This window comes from Phyllobates terribilis, unplaced genomic scaffold (assembly GCF_046119375.1).
Source record: "Phyllobates terribilis strain yellow unplaced genomic scaffold, ASM4611937v1 Scaffold_5__5_contigs__length_657084704, whole genome shotgun sequence".
NCBI lineage: Eukaryota > Metazoa > Chordata > Amphibia > Anura > Dendrobatidae > Phyllobates > Phyllobates terribilis.
Window position 1 is genome coordinate 281,926,139 of NW_027362765.1, and position 22,405 is coordinate 281,948,543.

General features: G+C 44.2%; 1 long non-coding RNA gene across 1 annotated transcript in view; it reads left to right on the forward strand.

The window, feature by feature from the left end:
• The window catches only part of LOC141271122 (uncharacterized), a 77,946-nt gene extending 56,224 nt beyond the window's left edge, over positions 1-21,722 (forward strand). Inside the window, exons 2-4 of the long non-coding RNA XR_012321837.1 lie at positions 13,163-13,264; positions 20,771-20,825; positions 21,549-21,722. This is a non-coding gene — a long non-coding RNA (uncharacterized lncRNA). The remainder of the gene's footprint in view (positions 1-13,162; positions 13,265-20,770; positions 20,826-21,548) is intronic.
• The last annotated feature ends 683 nt before the right edge of the window (positions 21,723-22,405 follow it).

Below are 22,405 nucleotides of genomic sequence, written 5' to 3' on the forward strand. Positions count from 1 at the left end.
AATCTCTGAGACCAAGAGACTGGTGGGTCGCAGTTTTTGGTGGCCTGGATTGCAGAAGGAAGTCATTAAGTGGGTGCGCCAATGTACTATATGTGCTAGATCTAAGTCCTCACATACTCCTGCTGCGGGGTTGCTTTGTCCTTTGGAGTAGTGTTGAGCCACCCCCGTAGTGTTCGAGTTCGGTTCGGTTCGTCGAACACCCGTGTGTTCGCCGAACTGTTCGTCGAACTGTTCGTCGAACACCTTCGAACACCGTTAAAACCAATGGCAGGCAAACAAAAACACATAGAAACACATAGAAAACACCTTCAAAGTGTCCAAAAGCTGACAAACTGCTCAGAAGACACAACTAACACATGGAAAAGTGACAAGTACATATAGTCATGCGAAAAGAAAAGAGGTGGAGGAGTAAAAGGAGGGGGAGACACAGATATAGGCATGTCATGCCCTTCTAAAATCCAAAAAGTGAGAAGCCGACACGTTCAGTCCGCTCCTGCCCGTGCCACCTCCGTGTCGCCGGGTTTGTGCCAGAGCCGCGGTGAACCCTGACGGCCAGCCCCCCTCTCCCAATACTGGTGCCTGTCCGCTGGTGGGTCGAGCGACCCCCCTGTGGTGGAGGCAGCTCTAAGCTTTTTAATTTAAATTGTCTCTCTAATTTGAATAAATACACTTTAAATCCATTTACAAGGATCTATTGGAGGGCAAGTCTCATGCCAGCAGCCGCGTAATTCCAGCTCCAGTAGCGTCCACTAAAGCTGCTGCAGTTAAAAAGCTTTTATAAGGATCGAGCTCGGCTGTCCACCGCAAGGCATCCTACTGCCAGTCCGAGCCCCTATGCCTTGGGGTGCCTCCTGATGCTCTTCACTGAGTATCCCGTGGTCCCGAAGCATTTCCTTTGAAAAAATGAAGTGTCCAAACTACAGGTGGTGTAGCTTGCTTAACAGCCGGGATAATCCGCTGAATAGCAGACCCTGCTACTAGGCACAAAGTATTTCCTGGGCTAGATGCAGTTAAAAATTTGTAATTAGATACTCTCGTTGGATGCTGAGAAAGCATTCCATAGAGTCTCCTGGCACGCCATATATGATTCTCTTAAAAAGCTTGGGGTAGGGGTCTAGGGGATCCTTTTATAGCCAAAATCACGGCCCTGTATCGCAATACGTCACCTAGGCTGAAGATAAATGGAACTGTAGCACCCTGAGGGCTCAGTTGCTACAGAGTTATTGCACCTCACCCAGAGGTGTGATATCTCACTCTCAGGTAAGGATGTAGTGTGGATCAGGACCCGACACCTGCATGCATTACACCACATTGCCGTGGGGCAGGGCGACCAATATGCCCCTGAGATGGGCACGACAGTCCCTGTCCCTGGCTGGAGTGGGGGGAGGGAACACTGAGGAAGGGGAACCCTGTAGTGCAGGAGCAGGGAGGAAGCAGTTCCTGGGTGCATTGAGAAGGGAGTATAAAAGGTGGGCACCATCTTAGTTCAGTGCAGAGAAGTCTGAGCAGAAGTGGCAGGTAGCAGGGGCTCTGCATGAGCTCTGCTCCGGAGGCGGGCCTAGTAACAGAGGCCCAGGCCTGGAAGAGGGAGAAGGAAGGAAGAGGAGCAGAGAAGGCTCCAGGAACGAGGAACGAAGGGATCTCAGGGGTGCGGACGGGTGAGTCGCCACCGCACGCCCGAATCCACCTGCGTGGAGGGGTCAGGCCAAAGGGGGAGACCGGTCCCCGAAACTAGTGGAGGCAGGAAACGACCCTCAGCTAGAAACAGGAGGCTGTGACATTTTATGTGGCGCAGCCCCTCGCTACACCCGCTAGGAAGGCACCACATAGGGTCAGGGAAACTGGCGCCAAGTTTACCAAGAGGAGGCCCGAGGCAGCCGGACAGAAGGGTTGGTAAGAAAGGCCAGACAAAGGACACACAAAGGGGGTCCTGTGAAGCACTCCAAAGTTATCTGGGAGTTGTCTGAGCCCCTCACCTGGTGAGCACAGTACGACGTGGGCAGCCGTTACCTGCAGACGTGGTCTGGATAATAAGAACTGTGAGTAAAGGCCCTGGACTGCATCACTGACTCCGTGTCATTACTGCTTCTGCCCTGCACCATCACCCCCATCCTCCACATACACTGCCCTGAGGCTATACTCCTCCCGTGGGGAGTTATGCTACGCTCTGCTGCACCCACAACACCAGCCTCAGCGGTCTGCCCTGGAGCGGCGGTTCACTCTGACCGCAATCCACGGGTGGCGTAGTCGGACATTTAAACATCAAAACCACATAAATAGTTCCGCCACTGGTTTGACCGCCCCGAGCCACGGAACCGGGTTGCCGCCACGGAGACTACAACCACCAGCATCCACCAAAAAGGGTCCGGCTCCGGGTGTCCCAAGGCCCAGGGGGCGCGTCAGAACATTTTCATCACCTTTCACAATCACCAATGGGACAAGGCAGGGATGTTCTCTGTCCCCTCTATTATACATCCTAGTGACGGAGCACCTGCTCTCATCAATTCGCCATAACCCCAATATTAGGTGGATTGAGGTGGGAGGCACCGAGTACAAGTGCTCTCTATTTGCTGATGATGTCCTAGTATATATCACTCAATCACATATATCCATCCATGCTGTTATGGCTGAAATAGATCACTTTGTTACATGGTCAAATTTTAAAATCAATGCAGCGAAGTCTGAGGCCCTCGATGTCTCCCTCCCCAAATCCATATAGGATTCCATCCAGTCTAACTTTCCCTTTGCCTGGCCCTCACAGGGTATCAAATACTTAGGAATTCCTATTCATAGAGACCTCTCCCATCTATGTTATCTTAATTTTGGGCCCTTTATTGAACAACTCCATACAGACCACGGTTGGCAAGTTAGAACTGTAAGATTCACTACGTGAACCACTGGTGTTTTGTGGAAAAGCACATGTACACTGTGTTCCAAATTATTATGCAAAAAGTGTTTAGGAGTGATAAGGGAAGAATTTGTTTGTTTGTCAGTTAAACTCATTGATGGTGATGTGTGTCAGGGCTCTTTATATCACTGTAAGCAATTGCAGACACCTGTGCTAATTAGTTTGGCAGGTGTGTCCAATGAAAGGCAAGACTACTTAAGAAGGCTGTCTCACATTATTAAGCAGCCTACATTTTCTGCCAAAATGGGAAAGAAAAAGGATGTGTCGGCTGCTGAGAAGCAACAAATTGTGGAGTGTTTAGGTCAAGGCATGACTACAATCAACATTGTGCGATTATCAGGATGAAGTGTCTTGGCAATCAAGAAGTATGTAGCTGATTCACAGTACACACGTGTGCGTGCTGATAAGGGCAAATTGAGGACTCTTTCCTACAGGCAATTACGTCAGGTTGAAAGAGCAGCAGAAAAAAGCCTTGTCATAGCAGCAGACAAGTTTTTGAAGCTGCTTGTGCCTCCAACGTCCCCCGAACAACAAGATGCAGAGTCCTTCAGAGGTTTGGAGCTGTGCATACGCCATCCTGTCGACCTCCTCTATCCACTTCACACAAGCAGAAACGGCTCCAGTGGGCCAAACATTACATGAAGACTGATTTCAAAACTGTTTTGTTCACGGATGAGTGCCGTGCAGCGCTCGATGGTCCAGATGGATGGAGTGGAGGATGGCTGGTTGATGGACACCCCACGCAAACACGGCTACAGCGCCAACAAGGAGGAGGTGGAGTAATGTTTTGGGCTGGAATCATGGGGAGAGAGATTGTCGGCCCCTTTAGGATCCCTGAAGGCGCTAAAGATTAACTCCATAATGTATGTGGATTTTCTCAAACAGCACTTCCTGCCATGGTTCAAGAAGAAGAACCGTGTATTTCACAGCAAGATCATTTTTCTGCATGATAATGCACCATCTCATGCTGCACATAAAACATCTGCATCTCTGGCTGATATGGGCATAAAAGGGGACAAACTTATGGTGTGACCCCCATGCTCCCCTGACCTCTACCCCATTCAGAACCTTTGGAGCATCATTAAAAGGAGTGTCTATGATGGCGGGAGGCAGTTCACATCTAAGCAACAGCTCTGGGAGGGTATTCTGTCCTCATGCAAAACAATTGAAACAGAAACCATCCAAAACCTGACAAATTCAATGGACGAGAGAGTTCAGAAGCTCCTATCGAACAAGGGGTCCTATGTGAAAATGTAACATCACCTAGAATAAAGTTTTGAGTTGAAAACTGTTTGATTTCAGTTTCTAACAACCTGCTAATGCTTATAATTTCAAAAATGACCATTTTTTTGGTCTTTATTAAAATGAAAAGGTTGATCGAAAAGTTTGGGGGTTCTAAGAGTGTGGCAAAACAGTAGTCATGATTACTTCGAATTCTGACAATATGAGGGTCATGCTGCAGGTAGTGCAGCAAGAAGGCACTTATGTGTCTTGCGCATCTCGGAGCCCCAAAATTATTTTCCGGGCTAGATGCAGCTAAAAATTATTATTAATTTTAAATCTGGTGAAGCTTTAGTATAGATGGCCTAATAGGATCAGTGCTGCACACTGCTACAAAGCCCAAATTATTTTCCAGTCAAGATACAGATAAACATGATTAGTAATTTTAAATCTGGTGGAGCTTATTATAGATGGCCTAATAGAATCAGTGCTGCACACTGCTACAAAGCCCAAATTATTTTCCAGCCAAGATACAGATAAACATGATTAGTAATTTGAAAGCTTAAAACGGTTGGTAGGGTGATTTTAACCAATCATCAAGCTTTTACTCTCCCCAGTATGACACAGGGGTAGAAAAGTCGTTTCGGATCCATGATTTGTTCATCTTTATGAACGTGAGTCTGTCTACATTATCAGTGGAGAGCCGCGTGCGCTTATCTGTCAGCACACCACCAGCAGCGCTGAACACACGTTCAGACAGAACGCTGGCTGCGGGGCATGACAAGATCTCCAAGGCGTAAGTGGCTAGCTCCGGCCATTTATCCAGATTGGAAGCTCAAAAAGAGCAAGGGTCCAGTGACACAGTCGTAGCTTCAATGTTTACTTGGAGATACTCCTGTACCATCGTCTCTAGGCGTTGACTATGTGTCAGACTTCTTGTCTCCTGTGGCCTTGCAAAGGATGGGCTAAAAACGTGGTGAAATGATTCCGCAAAATTGATGTTACCAGAAGATACTGTGGTTCTGTTACGGTTTGAGTGCTGAACACTTGACGGTCCCACGGTTGGCAAGTTGGAACTGTGAGATTCACTACGTGCACCACTGGTATTTTGTGGAAAAGCACATGTAAGATTCTACAACAGTCTCTGCTGATACTCCTGCATGCGTGCATCCCTTTCTATGGCAGGAATAATTTCTGCAAATTTACTTTTGTTCCGGGGATCTAACAGTGTGGCAACCCAGTAGTCAGGATTATTTCTAATTCTCACAATTCGAGGGTCATGTTGCAGGTAGTGCAGCAAGAAGGCACTCATGTGTGTTGCGCATCCAGGAGCACCAAGTCCCTGTTGTGTTGGTGGCGAGGTAACAATCATGCTTCCTTCCTCTGTCCTCTCCCCCCAACCTCGCACAACAGAAATGTGATCAAGGTCTCCCTCATCTGATGAGTCTTCCATCAGTTCGTCCTCCACTTCTTCCTGGGCTCCTGCACCTTCCTCACTAGTTTGGCTGCTACCATGCGCCCTGGTAAAACCATCTCCCCCACCCTCACATGCCTGCCGCCTTGGTGCTGCCGACCGTCTGGACCTTGCAGATGTTAGCCCTTCCGCATACAACTACTCCTCCTCTACTTCCTCCACCTCCTCTTGTGCCACCACCTGACTCCGAATTCTGTTTAACATGTGCTCCAGCATGTAAATCACCGGAATAGTCATGCTGATAATGGCATCGTCAGCACTAAACATCTTCGTCGCCATTTCAAAACTGTGCAGAAGGGTGCATAGGTCCCTGATCTGAGACCACTCCTCCAGCGTGATTTGCCCCACCTCTGGATCTCGTTGGCCCAGGCTATACGTCAGAACGTATTGCACCAGGGCTTGTCGGTGCTGCCACAGTCGCTGCAACATGTGCAGAGTTGAATTCCTCCGGGTAGGCACATCGCATTTTAGCCGGTGAAGTGGCAGGCCTAACGACTTCTGTAGAGATGTAAGTCGCTGAGCTGCGGGATGCGAACGGCGAAAGTGAGCACACAGCGACCGTGCCCTCTGCAGAAGGCCATCTAGTCTGGGATAGTGGGCTAAAAATTGCTGGACAACCAGGTTCAACACGTGAGCCATACAAGGCACGTGTGTGACATTGCCCCGGCGAAGGGCCGCACCCAGGTTTGCAGCATTGTCGCACACGGCCTTCCCTGGTTTCAGGTCCAGTGGAGACAACCATTCATGAAATTGGTTCTCCAGAGCTGACCACAACTCCTCAGCCGTGTGACTCACATTTCCCAGACATTTCAATGTAAAAACCGCCTGATGACGTTGAGCCCTACTGCCAGCATAGTAAGGAGGTCTGCAGGATCCCTTCTGCGCAGTTAGAAAGCTTGTGGCATGACCAGACAGGCTTTGGGTGCAGGTGGAAGACCGAGAGGAGGTTGAGGAGGCAGAAGCAGTGGAGGAACTTTGACATAAAGAGGATTGACGCACAACTCGTGGGGACGGCAAGACTTGGACAGCAGCCCCTTGTCCTGCTGTCACCATAGTTACCCTGTGCCCAGTCAGCGACATGTAACGCCCCTGTATATGCCTACTCGTCCAAGTGTCTGTGGTGAAATGCACCCTGTCACACACAGAGTTTCTCAAAGAAGCGGTGATGTTGTGTGCGACATGCTGGTGGAGCGCAGGCACACCTTTCTTTGAGAAGTAGTGCCGACTGGGCATCTGGTACTGGGGCACTGCGACGGACATAAGGTCTCGAAAATCCTCTGTGTCCACCAGGCGGAAAGGCAGCATTTCTTTAGCCAAGAACTTGCAGATGGTGAAATTCAACCTCTTAGCTTTCTCATGGCTAGGAGGAAATTGTCTTTTACTTGTCCACATCTGAGGGACCGAGGGCTGGCTATTGTGCTTAGACGGGGTTGATAAGAGTGTCCCCGGCAAACTGCCGGTCTGTGAGGAAGATGCAGGCGGACATGTTAGGTTGCCTTGATCCAAAGGTGGTGCTATCGATGTCGGACAGCGCTCAACACCAGCTGGTGTTACCACCTCCAAAGAAAATGATGACCTGCCAATCACGCTGGCTGTTGCGGGTAAAGAGGTGGCAGGTCTGCGCCCCAAAACAGGTGTGACTGCTGTCCCCCCAGTCACAGAGGATGAAGAGGCCGCGGATGCACAAGATATGGCAGACGGTGGTTGGCCCGGCCGGCTAGGCCGCATTGTAGCACACTGAGCTTCCCACTGCAACTTATGCTTCATGTCCATGTGCCGGTTCATGCATGAAGTACTCAAACTATGTATTTTTTTGGCCTCTACTTAGCTTTTGCTGACAAATGTTACAGATAACACGAGTTGGGTCATCTTTATCGATCTGAAAAAATGCCCAGGCTATGCAAGGCTTAGCACCCATGCGCCCTGAAGAGCCACCACGACTTGTGGTGAAAGGCAGAGTTGTGTTTGAGGATGCAGTTGTTGACGTGCTTCCAGTACTACGTCTCTGTCCAGGAAGGCGCAACCTGACCTCGTCGTCACTAGCATCTTCCTCCACCTCCTCTGCTGACCTCATCTCTTGGCTGATTGTGGGTTGACAGTAAGTGGGATCTCCAACCTCATCATCATCACCCTGTGCGTTATCACACCCGTCGTCCTCAGAGCCAACCTGTTCCTGCCCTGACAAAAAACTAAAGTTGTCGCTCCAATCAGGTATTTGAGTCTTATCATCGTCTTCCTCATTGTCTCCACCAACAGGAGTTACAGTTTGGGAATGAGGGTCTACATTATGGTCAGAACCTTCTGCGTCTGGTCCTGGATCCGACTCATAAAGATTCTGGGCATCAGTGCAGATCATTTCCTCGTCTGGATTCACAGAAGCGCTGGAGTCGACCTCTGATTCCCAGGCTATAGTATGAGTAAACAGCTCTGCAGACTCAACCATCTGTTCTACCTCATACTCAGACGGGCAGCTGGAGATTTGGGAGCTGTGAGGAAGCAAGTGCGATTGGGGTGACACCTTTGAGGACTGGAGTATTTGTGATGTTGAAGTTGATGTGGAGGAGAGCCCACTTAAAGGAGCACTTGATATCCGTTGAAGCACCTGCTGTTTTTGTGCCTCATCTGGAATTTGTAGCGATTGGCGTGGCTGTAAGAAAGGGATCTTATCACATTGTCCGCTAAAAGATGTAGACATTTTAGTTTGGCTGGAAGATGGTCTTTCTTCTGCAGATGTTACTGTTGCTTTAACACCTACCCCACGGACACAACCTTTTTTCCCCTTCCCAACACACCTATTCCCCTTTCCACCAGCAGCAGGCCTTTTTCCACTCATTTTGGTGGTTAACTAATTAACAACTCTGGAGTTGTTTGCACAAAAAAACAATGGATGGGAACCGAGCAGAGCTGAGTGGCCAAACTGTGGTATTAGGCCAAAACTATTGGCTGGGTTAGATGCAGAAAAAAATTATATTCAATTTGCAACCTGATGGAGGTCAGTATAGATGGACTAATAGAGAAAGTCCCACACACTGCTAGAAGGCCAAATATTTTTTCAGAGCTAGATGCAGAAAAAAATATATTCAGTTTGCAACCTGATGGAGGTCTGTATAAATGGATTAATAGAACAAGTCCCACACACAGCTACAAGCCCAATATTTTTCCAGAGGTAGATGCAGAAAAAAAATATATTCAGTTTGCAACCTGATGGAGGTCAGTATCGATGGACTAATAGAGAAAGTCCCACACACTGCTAGAAGGCCAAATATTTTTTCAGAGCTAGATGCAGACAAAAAAATATTTTTAATTTGCAACCTGATGGAGGTCAGTATAGATGGACTAATAGAGAAAGTCCCACACACTGCTAGAAGGCCAAATATTTTTTCAGAGCTAGATGCAGATATAAATTATTTTTAATTTGCAACCTGATGGAGGTCAGTATAGATGGACTAATAGAGAAAGTCCCACACACTGCTAGAAGGCCAAATATTTTTTCAGAGCTAGATGCAGAAAAAAATTATATTCAGTTTGCAACCTGATGGAGGTCAGTATAGATGGACTAATAGAGAAAGTCCCACACACAGCTAGAAGGCCAAATATTTTTTCAGAGGTAGATGCAGATAAAAATTATTTTTAATTTGCAGCCTGATGGAGGTCAGTATAGATGGACTAATAGAGAAAGTCCCACACACTGCTAGAAGGCCAAATATTTTTTCAGAGCTAGATGCAGACAAAAAATTATTTTTAATTTGCAACCTGATGGAGGTCAGTATAGATGGACTAATAGAGAAAGTCCCACACACTGCTAGAAGGCCAAATATTTTTTCAGAGCTAGATGCAGACAAAAAATTATTTTTAATTTGCAACCTGATGGAGGTCAGTATAGATGGACTAATAGAGAAAGTCCCACACACTGCTAGAAGGCCAAATATTTTTTCAGAGCTAGATGCAGATAAAAATTATTTTTAATTTGCAACCTGATGGAGGTCAGTATAGATGGACTAATAGAGAAAGTCCCACACACTGCTAGAAGGCCAAATATTTTTTCAGAGCTAGATGCAGAAAAAAATTATATTCAGTTTGCAACCTGATGGAGGTCAGTATAGATGGACTAATAGAACAAGTCCCACACACAGCTAGAAGCCCAAATATTTTTTCAGAGGTAGATGCAGATAAAAATTATTTTTAATTTGCAACCTGATGGAGGTCAGTATAGATGGACTAATAGAGAAAGTCCCACACACTGCTAGAAGGCCAAATATTTTTTCAGAGCTAGATGCAGACAAAAAATTATTTTGAATTTGCAGCGTGATGGAGGTCAGTATAGATGGACTAATAGAACAAGTCCCACACACTGCTAGAAGGCCAAATATTTTTTCAGAGCTAGATGCAGAAAAAAATTATATTCAGTTTGCAACCTGATGGAGGTCAGTATAGATGGACTAATAGAACTAGTCCCACACACTGCTAGAAGCCCAAATATTTTTTCAGAGCTAGATGCAGAAAAAAATTATATTCAATTTGCAACCTGATGGAGGTCAGTATAGATGGACTAATAGAATGATGCTATGCCCAAAAGATTTTACTTCACTAGGTGCAGTAAAAAAATTGGTATTCTATACACAGGTGGTATATCTTGCAACACAGATAGGCTACTCCACTGACTAACACCCTCTGCAATAGGCCAAAAAGGATTAGCTTTGCTAGATTCAGCCAAATGCTGTGAAAAAAACTTGCACAGCACTGGCACAGACCTGCCTGGCAAAAACTGATAGGAACTGATGTAACCTAGTCCTGAAAAGGACTGCAATTACAATTAGTCTTTACTCCCACAATCTATCTATTTAAGATCACAGACCTGCCTGATAAAAGTCGTAGGAAATGCTGTAACCTAGTCCTTAAAAGGACTGCAATCACAACTATTCCCTACTCCCAAGCTATCTGTAGATTTGTGCGAAAATTGGCTTGAAATTAACAAGGTATAGCGCACACAGCAACAGCGGTGCCGTCTAACACGCAGCTGCAGCAGTGAGAAAATGGTGGCGACGGGGAAAATGGCTTGGTCTTATAGGGCAAGGACATGTGACATACACTGCCAATGACACATGCCCTTGCTTGTGTGAAAAAAAGCACTTCGCTCCGTGTGTGCGCTGCTGATAGGCTGACAGATTGCACCTCCCCACTGTAAATGCGGGAAAGAGAAAAAAAAATGGAGATCTTCATTATTCCTGCAGAGATCCATCCCCTGCCCCTCCCCCCACCCCGCTGTACACTCAAACTGCGTATTAACATTAATTTTCATCATTACTGAGAAAAAATCCAGTTATGATTTTGGTGCACGAACAGTTATCGAACATAACCTCGAACAGCCGAATTTTTCTCAAATCGTTCGTGTTCGCCGAACGGCTCGAACACCGCCCAAAACAGCTCGAATTTGAGATTGGCGAACAGTTCGAGTCGAACAACGCTCATCTCTAATCAAGTCTACAAACATCTGTCGGGTAAGAGCGCGAGTGGCAGGTGTCGCACATTTGTCATATCTGTCCTATTCTTTAGAGAAGTTTCTATAGAGTATGACAGGTGTGTGTTACCTGCCACTCATGCACATTTGTGACTTACTTAGCACATGCTCTAAGCAGAAAAGGGAAAGCATTTCAAATACATTGAATGGCACTATCTGTATTGAATTGTATGATGTGCGCATCAATATGAATACAGAGATACAAGAAGCGGCACACACGTCAAACCACTCAAAACCTAGTACCGTTCAACAACCAATCACTCATGCAAATCATGAAATAAATCGTCTAGCTACAACCACCAATCAATATTGTCATTTGAATTGTGCAATACTGCAACAAAAGAAAAAAAATATTTAGCAGCGGTATTGCACAAGTCAAATTACAATAATGTGAATGGAACAGAAATGGAAAGCACAAGTAATAGTGCTTTTTTGTAACACTAAAAGGGCAATCATCATATCTATGGGTAGGTATTTGTATATTTTACATAAATCTGTTTGTAATATTTCTGAAATATTAATTGATGTCATTTGTACAAATGTCATAATCTTGTTGATAATATAATGAGGAACAATGTTAATAGCTCTTACAACAATTTAGTTAGAAAAAGCATGAAAAATTATATTTAATAATATAGCACACATTGTTATGGCGTGGGAGTGAAACATTGAAACTGATTGATGAGAGAGTATAGGTTTTTACTTTGACAATTACGGTTTAGAAGGAATTTATGACACATTTATCTCAATATTTAGTTCTTAAAAGTTGATCATTCTAAGAAAAGAAATAGGGTTTCAGGTATAGAAAATACCGAACAGAATAGTAGAATGGTATTTTAGAAAAGGACAAACATCCTTTTTGACAAAAGAGGAAATAAAAACATTAGCAAGTAGCAACCATTGGGGCCTTAAATGTTTTACATAGAGGTTGTTGAAGGCTACAGCTATAGAACATAAAAATGAAACTATCACATCCTAGGACATCCCACAAGAAATTAATAGCATGATTATTTTAAAAGAGATTTCATTTTTCCACTCATTATTTTAGTTAGCATGACTCTACGTTGAGGCACTTTTCAACTGAAAATGATGTCTTATAAAGAGTTGTCCCCTCAAAGGATTTTAATTGTCTGGCATCTTCCATTAGTTCACACATCATTTTAATAAAGCACCTAAAAGATTGAACATACATAATGGTTACATTTTCATTCATAAAATGACCACATCCCTTTTCAGTAATAAGCAATGAAAAAGCTCACATAACACATTATAAACTTGTTGAATGACTTTAATATTTACATTTAGATGTCATGGCCATTCCTTAACAGTTCACCTTTTTCAAGGATATATCACAACCTCCATATTAGAACTGATGAAAACCACAGTATATAGATGGCACAGTTACTTTCAGGACTACCATCAGTCCAACCCAATACTGGCAGCAGGATTGAAAGGAAACATGATTTAGGATGTGCTGATGCTGTGTGCGTGTGTAAGGGTCTTCAAGGTAGCAGGAACTCTTTGTGGGAAGATATGTGTGTGTGTGTAAGGGTCCTCAAGGTAGCAGGAACGCTGTGTGGGAAGGTGTGTGTGTGTGTAAGGGTCCTCAAGGTAGCAGGAACACTGTGTGGGAAGGTGTGTGTGTGTGTGTGTGTGTGTGTAAACGTCCTGAAGTTAGCAGAAACTATGTTTAGGAAAAAGAGATGGAATCCAACACAAACCATAGGAGTTCTGTAAAGAAAGAAGCCGGGAGGTTAGAACAGGGAATCTTTGTGGAGGAAGTCCATAAAATGGCTAGATCTTTTAGGCTCGAATTTCAGGATGGTATGGCTTCTATAGGGAAGGGGCTGAAAAACGGAATTTGTTAAGGGGGCTTTTGAGGGGAAAGAATGGAAATAAAGTGCAACAGAACTCTGAGCAAAAGATCTATGGTTTAATGGTTTCAGAAATAAGAGCCATAATAAAAATAACACAACAGGTAACAATTTATATTTATTTAATTTTCTCACTTATATACCATTAATTCCTCTGTGCTTTACAGACATTTTCACCACTGTCTCCATTGGGGCTCACAATCTAGATTCCCTATCAGTATGTCTTTGGAGTAAACCAACGATTCCAGAGGAAGCCCATGCAAACACAGGTAGAACGTACAAATTCCTTCCAGACATTTTCCTTTGTGGGATTTGAACCCAAGAACCCAACACTGCAAGCCTACAGTGCTAACCACTAAGTCACCATGCTGCCCTTATTTTCCTCCCACTTTTTTAGTTTGAGACTCACTCTTTAATTGAAACATCTGTAATTTCCTTTGCGCCATTGCACCTGACTTTAACTGTTGGCCCCTAAACAGACTACGAGAATTCAAGCTGCCTTGATCTGACATATGTTGTAAATGAGCAGTAGTCACAACAGTGGCTGCAGCAGAACACTTTTTTAAAATTTTGTTTTGACATGCCACTGATGGTATTCATGGGCCCACTGGCCTGATGGATGTCCTGGTTGCTTAATGCTAATGGTAATTAAATTGTACACACTAGACAGTGATGTTTTCAAAGCAAGAATTCTCATTGATTGTGTCTCATTATGCACTGCTCAAAAAAATAAAGGGGACACTCAAATAACACACCCAGGATCTGAATGAATGAAATATTCTCATTGAATACTTTGTTCTGTACAAAGGTGAATGTGCTGACAACAAAATCACACAAAAATCATCAATGGAAATCAAATTTATTAACCAATGGAGGCCTGGACTTGGAGTCACCCCCAAAATTAAAGTGGAAAAACACACTACAGGCTGATCCAACTTTGATGTAATGTCCTTAAAACAAGTCAAAATGAGGCTCAGTATTGTGTGTGTCCTCCACGTGCCTGTATGACCTCCCTACAACACCTGGGCATGCTCCCGATGAGGTTGTGGATGGTCTCCTGTGGGATGTCATCCCATACCTGGACTAAAGCGTCTGCCAAATCCTGGACAGTCTGTGGTGCAACGTGACGTTGGTGGATGGAGCGAGACATGATGTCCCAGATGTGCTCAATCGGATTCAGGTCTGGGGAACGGGCGGGCCAGTCAATAGCTTCATTGCCTTCATCTTGCAGGAACTGCTGACACACTCCAGCCACATGAGGTCTGGCATTGTCCTGCATTAGGAGGAACCCATGGTCAACCGCACCAGCATATGGTCTCACAAGGGGTCTGAGGATCTCATCTCGGTACCTAATGGCAGTCAGGCTACCTCTGGCGAGCACATGGAGGGCTGTGCGGCCCTCCAAAGGAATGCCACCCTACACCATTACTGACCCACTGCCAAACCGGTCATGCTGAAGGATGTTCAGGCAGCAGATTGCTCTCCACGGCATCTCCAGACTCTGTCATGTCTGTCACATGTGCTCAGTGTGAATCTGTTAGAACCTTGCTCTTAGGTTTTTTCCTTTGCTGGTCACATGACCTTGTTGGCCTATTTAATCCTGCTCCGCCCTTCTGGCTTTGCTGGACTTCATTGTATAACTACTTTCTAGCTTGCCTGTGCTCTGTATCTAACTCTGTTAGTTTGCTTGGTCTACGGACCTCAGTGTTCTATATATTTTGTTTGTTTGTCTGTCTGCTACTATTTCTGTTAGGAGGTGTCCCATTTTCCTCCCAGTCCTTAGTACTTGTAGGGATTCCTTCCCCACATCTATAGGTCTCCGTACAGACTAGCTTAGGACTTTAGCAGGTCTGATCGCAGGATCAGGTCCCCTGTTACATCGTAGGGATAAAGCTGAGTTCTATCATAGGGACAGATCTCCTCTCTTTCCTTAGCTCTGGTAGCAGAACATAACAGTAAGTCCAGCCTGCAAATTCTCTAAGGAAAGATTTTTCTGTTCCATCATGGTGTCGGTTCGGGATTTGGCTCATTGCCTGCAGGGACTCTCTCTGGAGGTGGCCGAGCTCCGTCAGCACGTGAGTAACTGTCCTGGAGCACATTTCTTGGAGCCTAAGGTATGTTTGCCGGATTTATTTTTTGGTGAACACCGAGAATTTTTTTCATTTAAAAATGCTTGCTTATTGTATTTTCGTTTGAGACCCAAGTCTTCTGGGGATGAATCCCAGCGCATAGGGTTCATAATGTCACTTTTGCGCAAAGAGCCTCAGGAGTGGGCCTTTTCTTTGCAACCTAGTGATACATGCTTCAGATCAGTGGATAGTTTTTTTTCTGCTTTGGGGCTATTATATGATGATCCTGACCGTGTCGCATCAGCTGAGACTGAGTTAAGACGTTTGAGACAGGGATCAGGTAATGTGGAAAAATATTGTACTCATTTCCGTCGTTGGTCTACTCAAACAGGGTGGAACGATTCTGCTCTGAAAAGTCTATTTCTTGCTGGGCTCAATGAAAGGGTTAAAGACCTGCTAATTGCTTATCCTACACCTGAAGATTTGCAACAGGCTATGCAATTAGCTATACGGGTGGATAGGAGACTGCGTGCAAGGGTTAATGAGAGCAAATCCTCTGCTATGTCAGTTTCTGGTTATGAGAATGTGTGTACTAACAGTGGTGAACCGATGGAGATTGGATCGGTGGCACCTCGCTCTCAAGAAAAAGACCGTCGATTTTCTGAAGGCTTGTGTTTCTATTGCGGAAAATCTGGTCATTTGATTAAAGGCTGTGAGCTTCGTATGAAGAAAGAAAAAAAAATGGTCAGTCATGCCCGTATTGCCTGTTTAAATTCCAAGGGTATATTTTTAGCTGCTTCCACGATTGCTCAGGAAAAATTAATGGAATTTCGGGTGTTTGTTGATTGTGGGTCTACTCTGAATGTAATTGATGGGGGATTCTTGGAAAGACTCAATTTAAAACCCGAACCTTTATCATCCCCCATTGCTGTGGTTTCTGTGGATGGTTCCCCTTTGAAGAATATTACTCTCAAGGTCTGTGAATTTCCTCTCACTATTAATGGTGTTCACCATGAGAAATTGGATTTGGTAGTTTTGAATAACTTGCCTTCTCCAGTAATATTGGGATTGCCCTGGTTAAAATTTCACAATCCTGTACTGGATTGGTCTACCAGTGAAATTAAATCCTGGAGCCATAAATGTTATGACAAGTGTTGTAACGGGCGTATTGCAGCTTTGGATAGGGGAGAATTGCCTGTTCCTATTCAGGATTTTTGGAGAGTTTTTTCTGAGAAGGAATCGCAGGTTTTGCCTCCCCATAGAGACTATGATTGTTCTATTGAATTTGTCCCTGGAGCGACTCTTCCTAAAAGTCGTTTATTTAACCTTACTATTCCTGAGAGGAAGGCTTTGGAGGAATACACACAGACAAGTTTGGCCGCCGGTCACATTAGGCCCTCTAAGTCTCCTGTGGCGGTTGGATTTTTTTTTTGTAAAAAAAAAGGACGGCGGTTTACGTCCTTGTCTGGATTTTCGTGAGATTAACAAAATTACTGTACGAAATCCTTACCCACTGCCATTGATTCCTGATCTGTTTAACCAGTTAATGGGGGCCAAGTGGTTCTCTAAAATTGACCTTAAGGGGGCATACAATCTGTTGCGCATGAAGGAGGGTGACGAATGGAAGACTGCTTTTAACACTCCTGTTGGTCATTTTGAAAATCTGGTTATGCCTTTTGGTCTTACTAATGCTCCTGCATTTTTTCAGAATCTTATTAATGACATCCTTAGACCTTTGATCGGCAAAAATGTGGTTGTGTATTTGGATGACATTTTGATTTATTCGCCGGATCTGGAGTCTCATTGGCGGAGCGTACGTGAGGTATTACAGTTATTAATGGACAATTCGCTTTTTGCTAAGCTGGAGAAATGTGAGTTCGCTGTACAGAGAATTAGTTTTTTGGGTTACATTATCTCCAGCGAAGGTTTTGAGATGGACCCTGTTAAAGTTCAAGCTGTACAGGAATGGCCTAGGCCTATTGGTTTGAAATCGATACAGAGGTTTTTAGGTTTCGCCAATTATTACAGAAAATTCATAAAAAAATTTTCTAGTATTGTCAAACCTCTGACCGATCTCACCAGGAAAGGTGCTGATGCGGTTCAGTGGTCTTCTGAGGCCATTGAAGCTTTTGTGTATCTCAAGGAGAGGTTCACCTCTGCTCCCATCCTTATGCAGCCTGATGTGACTAAGCCGTTTTTGGTTGAGGTTGATGCTTCCTCTGTGGGGGTTGGTGCAGTATTGTCTCAGGATAACGGGGATGGATTACATCCCTGTGCCTTTTTTTCAAAAAATTTTTCGGAGACTGAACTGAATTACGATATTGGTAATCGGGAATTATTGGCTATTAAACTCGCATTTGAACACTGGCGCCACTTCTTGGAAGGTGCGGAATTTCCCGTTCAGGTTCTTACGGATCATAAAAATCTGATATATCTTGATGCTGCCAAGCGCCTGAACGCCCGTCAGGCTAGGTGGGCACTGTTTTTCTCGCGGTTTAATTTCTCCGTTACTTACATCCCTGGTACTAAGAATGTTAAGGCGGATGCCTTGTCTCGCAGTTTTTCTCCCATAGTCGGTGCTGAGAAAAAGGAGAACATTTTACAAGAAGGTGTTGTGATAGCTGCTTTGGACTCCGTTTTGGAAGATGAGATTCTTAAAGCACAGGAGAATGCCTCATCTAACACTCCTCATGGGAGGTTGTTTGTGCCTGGGACCTTTAGGAGAGATTTGTTTGTTGAGTGTCACGAATCTCAGTTGGCAGGTCATCCCGGAATCTCTGAGACCAAGAGACTGGTGGGTCGCAGTTTTTGGTGGCCTGGATGGCAGAAGGAAGTCATTAAGTGGGTGCGTCAATGTACTATATGTGCTAGATCTAAGTCCTCACATACTCCTGCTGCAGGGTTGCTTTGTCCTTTGGAGGTTCCCAGTGCTCCTTGGACACATTTGGCTATGGACTTTATAACTGACCTTCCCCCCTCTGAGGGTTTTACTGTCATCTGGGTGGTCGTGGACCGTTTTAGCAAGATGTGTCACTTGGTTCCCTTCGTCAAACTGCCCTGCGCTAAAACTCTCGCTAAGGCCTTTGTCAAGGAAATTGTCAGACTTCATGGCGCTCCTACTGACATTGTTTCTGATAGGGGTCCTCAGTTCGTGGCTCGTTTTTGGCGTGCCTTTTGTGACAGGTTGGGAGTTCATTTGTCGTTCTCGTCTGGATATCATCCTGAATCTAATGGCCAGACAGAAAGGAAAAACCAGGATGTTGAGCAGTTCTTGCGTTGTTTTGTGGCAGACAATCAAGAGGGGTGGTCTGAGTTTCTGCCACTTGCTGAATTTGCTCTTAACAACCATACATCTTCTTCTGCTGGTTGTTCGCCTTTTTTTTGTTGTTCTGGGAGACATCCGTCGTTTGGGTCGTTCTCCAAGTTGGGATCTGCCGTGCCTGAGGAGGAGAATTTTTCCGGTGATTCAGAGCGAGTTTGGACGGATGTGCGTTGTAATCTTCAGGAGGCCAACAGAAAATCTAAAGACTACTTTGATAGGAAACGACAGGAGGTTTTGTTCGCTGTTGGTGACATGGTTTGGTTGTCCTCTAGGAATCTGCGGTTGAGGATTCCTTCTAAGAAATTGGGTCCCAAGTTTGTAGGGCCCTTTATGGTGCTTCAGGTTGTAAACCAATCTGCTGTTAGGTTGGAGGTTCCTACCTCCTGGAGAATTAATCCGGTAATTCATGTCTCTCTGTTGAAAAAAGCGGTTGTATCGGATTGTGACGCCTCTGCCTCTGTTCCTCCGGTGGTGGAGGACGGTGAATATGAAATTTCTCGCATCCTTAACTCTAGACGGTATAGAGGTAGTTTGCAGTATCTTGTGGCCTGGAAAGGTTTCGGACCCGAGGATAACTCTTGGGTGAGGTCGGATGATGTTTCCGCGTCCAGACTTATCAGAGCGTTTCACAGGAGATTTCCTGATAAGCCTGGTCCTAGGGGATCTGGAGGATCCTCTTAGAAGGGGGGGTACTGTTAGAACCTTGCTCTTAGGTTTTTTCCTTTGCTGGTCACATGACCTTGTTGGCCTATTTAATCCTGCTCCGCCCTTCTGGCTTTGCTGGACTTCATTGTATAACTACTTTCTAGCTAGCCTGTGCTCTGTATCTAACTCTGTTGGTTTGCTTGGTCTACGGACCTCAGTGTTCTATATATTTTGTTTGTTTGTCTGTCTGCTACTATTTCTGTTAGGAGGTGTCCCATTTTCCTCCCAGTCCTTAGTACTTGTAGGGATTCCTTCCCCATATCTATTAGTCTCCGTACAGACTAGCTTAGGACTTTAGCAGGTCTGATCGCAGGATCAGGTCCCCTGTTACATCGTAGGGATAAAGCTGAGTTCTATCGTAGGGACAGATCTCCTCTCTTTCCTTAGCTCTGGTAGCAGAACATAACAGAATCTGCTTTCATCTGTGAAGAACACAGGGCGCCAGTTGCGACTTTGCCAATCCTGGTGTTCTGTGGCAAATGCCAAGCGTCCTGCACGGTGTTGGGCTGTGAGCACAACCCCCTTCTGTGGACGTCGGGCCCTCATACCACCCTCACGGAGTCGGTTTCTAGCCGCTTGTGCAGACACATGTACATTTGTTGCCTGCTGGAGGTCATTTTGCAGGGCTCTGGCAGTCCTCCTCCTGTTCCTCCTTGCACTAAGGAGGAGGTAGCGGTCCTGCTGCTGGGTTGTTGCCCTCCTATTGCTCCCTCCACATCTCCTGGTATGTGCTCCATGCTCTGGACAGTGTGCTGACAGACACAGCTACCCTTCTTGCCACAGCTCACACTAATGTGCCATCCTGGATGAACTGCACTGCCTGAGCAACTTCTGTGGGTTGTACTGTAGATACCGCCTCATGCTACTGTACCTCTAGGGGTGAGAGCAATGGCAAAATGAAAAAGTGACCAAGACAACAGCCAAAAAGGATGAGAACAGAGAAATGGTCTGTGGTCACCACCTGCAGAACCGCTCCTTTATACGGGGTATCTTGCTAATTGCCTATCATTTCTACCAGTTGTCTGTTCCATTTGCACAACAGCAGGGAAAATTGATTCACAATCAGTGTTGCTTCCTAACTGCACAGGTAGATTTCACTGAAGTGTTATTGACTTGGAGTTACATTGTGTTGTTTAAGTGTTCCCTTTATTTTTTTGAGCAGTGTACTTGTCATTAGCTTTTTGTAGTAATATGTATATAGGAAAATAGGTCAATTATATAGACACTCATTAATCTTAATTACTGCTATTAAATATTTTGGGTCTTACACACTTGCTGATAGATCATTTACCCTGATACACAGATAATTTAAACAATATTAGCATATATTAGCCTATTTGTGAGAGCAGAACATCTAGGAAATGTCATGAATTAGAATTTAAGCTCCAAATTTACATGGTCATGTCAAAAATTGATGGAACTATCAGTGGTTTGAATTATCAGGTAAATGTACACATTGTCATAGGAACCATTAATAGCTTCACAACCATGAATGTGATAATGGAGATGACATAAAATGAGACAGATGCTATCTCCTGGTTTCAAAGTTGTTAACATGTTTTAATAGAAGAGCTAGCTTGAGTTACTTGTCATTTTCATTGTAGAATATTATGTTTTTTCAAAGATTAAACTGATCAAAATTGGATTGTTTTCTCCTTTTGTTTTCTTTTTGCAACAAGACCCACTGGGGAACCTGTGTGTAGGAAACAGGATTTACACAATACCACCTAAAAAGTATGTATTATCCAATTGATATGAGTTTTTCATAAACGTAACATTTTAATTGTTCATCTAAATAGCAGTGAACAGGAGCATAATGATCGAAGACTCATGGGATGCAACCACAAATGGGCCCAAGGGCAACCGGAGCTCACCTGGTCTCCCGGGGAGGTGCCGCTTTTAAATATATTCATGTTCTCATTACGCAGATACAGTTTAAAACTGTGGCAAAGCCAAAGTCACTCGGCTCTCTGCTTTTCTACTTTCATAGCTTTAGCCTGCTTAAAGGGATTATCTGGTTTCAGAAAAAAACTATCCCCATGACCATGAGTTGTTTGTTTTTAAAACCAAAAAAAGAAATGTTCTTTACTCACTGTTCTCGGATACAGCACCGAGTCTGTGCCGCTGCAACCTTAATCTCATGTCGATAGCGCTGTGGCCAAAATGTTCAGTGGCTCTGCATGAGTAAATGGGAAGAGCTGCTTATTGTTTTAAATTAAAAATCAGTGCATTGGAGGTCACAAAGGTGGCCATCATTAGTATGTCATACTTGTAGGTGAAGTCAAAAAGGAGAAATTTCTTTTGTATGGGGGCAAAAGGGAAAATTGTTATTATTGTATGGGAGCAAATGCGGCATCATTATTATTTCATTACAAACTGACATTTAAAGATGAACATATCATTTGAAATTCAAATTTACTGACTTTGCTAAATGTTCACCAAAAATTTGTTTTACAGCGAATTAATTTGCACGAATCTCAATACTGAAAAGATTATAATTCCTCGGAAAATACACACAAGGAGAAGAGAGAGAGGAACCCACTGGTCATAAGAGATTACACTCTACAGGAGAGAGAGACTTACCCAGTGACTCTGGTGATAGATATCGACTCGGCCATATAAACTGTGATTTGCTGGAAAACACTAACATCTGATGGCCTAGGAACTGTAAAAGGTATGATAATCCACTACATGTCAGAGCAGCAAGGCATTGAGGGACGTTGCAAGATATTCAGTCCTATAGGCCTGAATGAGAGCATCGAAAATACACAATATGATTGATTCAATTTTCCTAATGGGAAGTCCACAAAACTCTTTTCAACTTTTTTTTATTGTTTTGTTTTGTGTTTTTTTATTTTTAAATAGGAAGTTTATTTCTTTCTTTTTTTATTTTAAACAGGATTTTTTTTTAAACACAAAGTTTTTTGTGGGTTTTTTAAAAGGAAGTTATTTATTTTTACTCATTTTATTTTTACTCCATCAGTATTTTATAGATGTTTTAAATTAACTAATTGCTGTTAAATTCATTTATTTCTGATTATCATGTGTGATGCTAATTGTAATGTCATCACTGACCCTTTTAAAGGTTTTATCCTGTTTTTTGTATCTGAGGAAGGAGTTGGATCTACTCCGAAATATGTAATACAATAAAAACTTTTCATCTACCGGACTTTGGACATCCTTCATCCACTGGCAGCGTCCGAAAGTTTTTTCTGATTTTCAAGCGTTCATTCCAGTTCCAGCAATATATGCCTAGGAACCAGCGGTCGGAGCTGCAGCCGTCTATAGTGGACTCACGCCCTCTCTGATGTTGT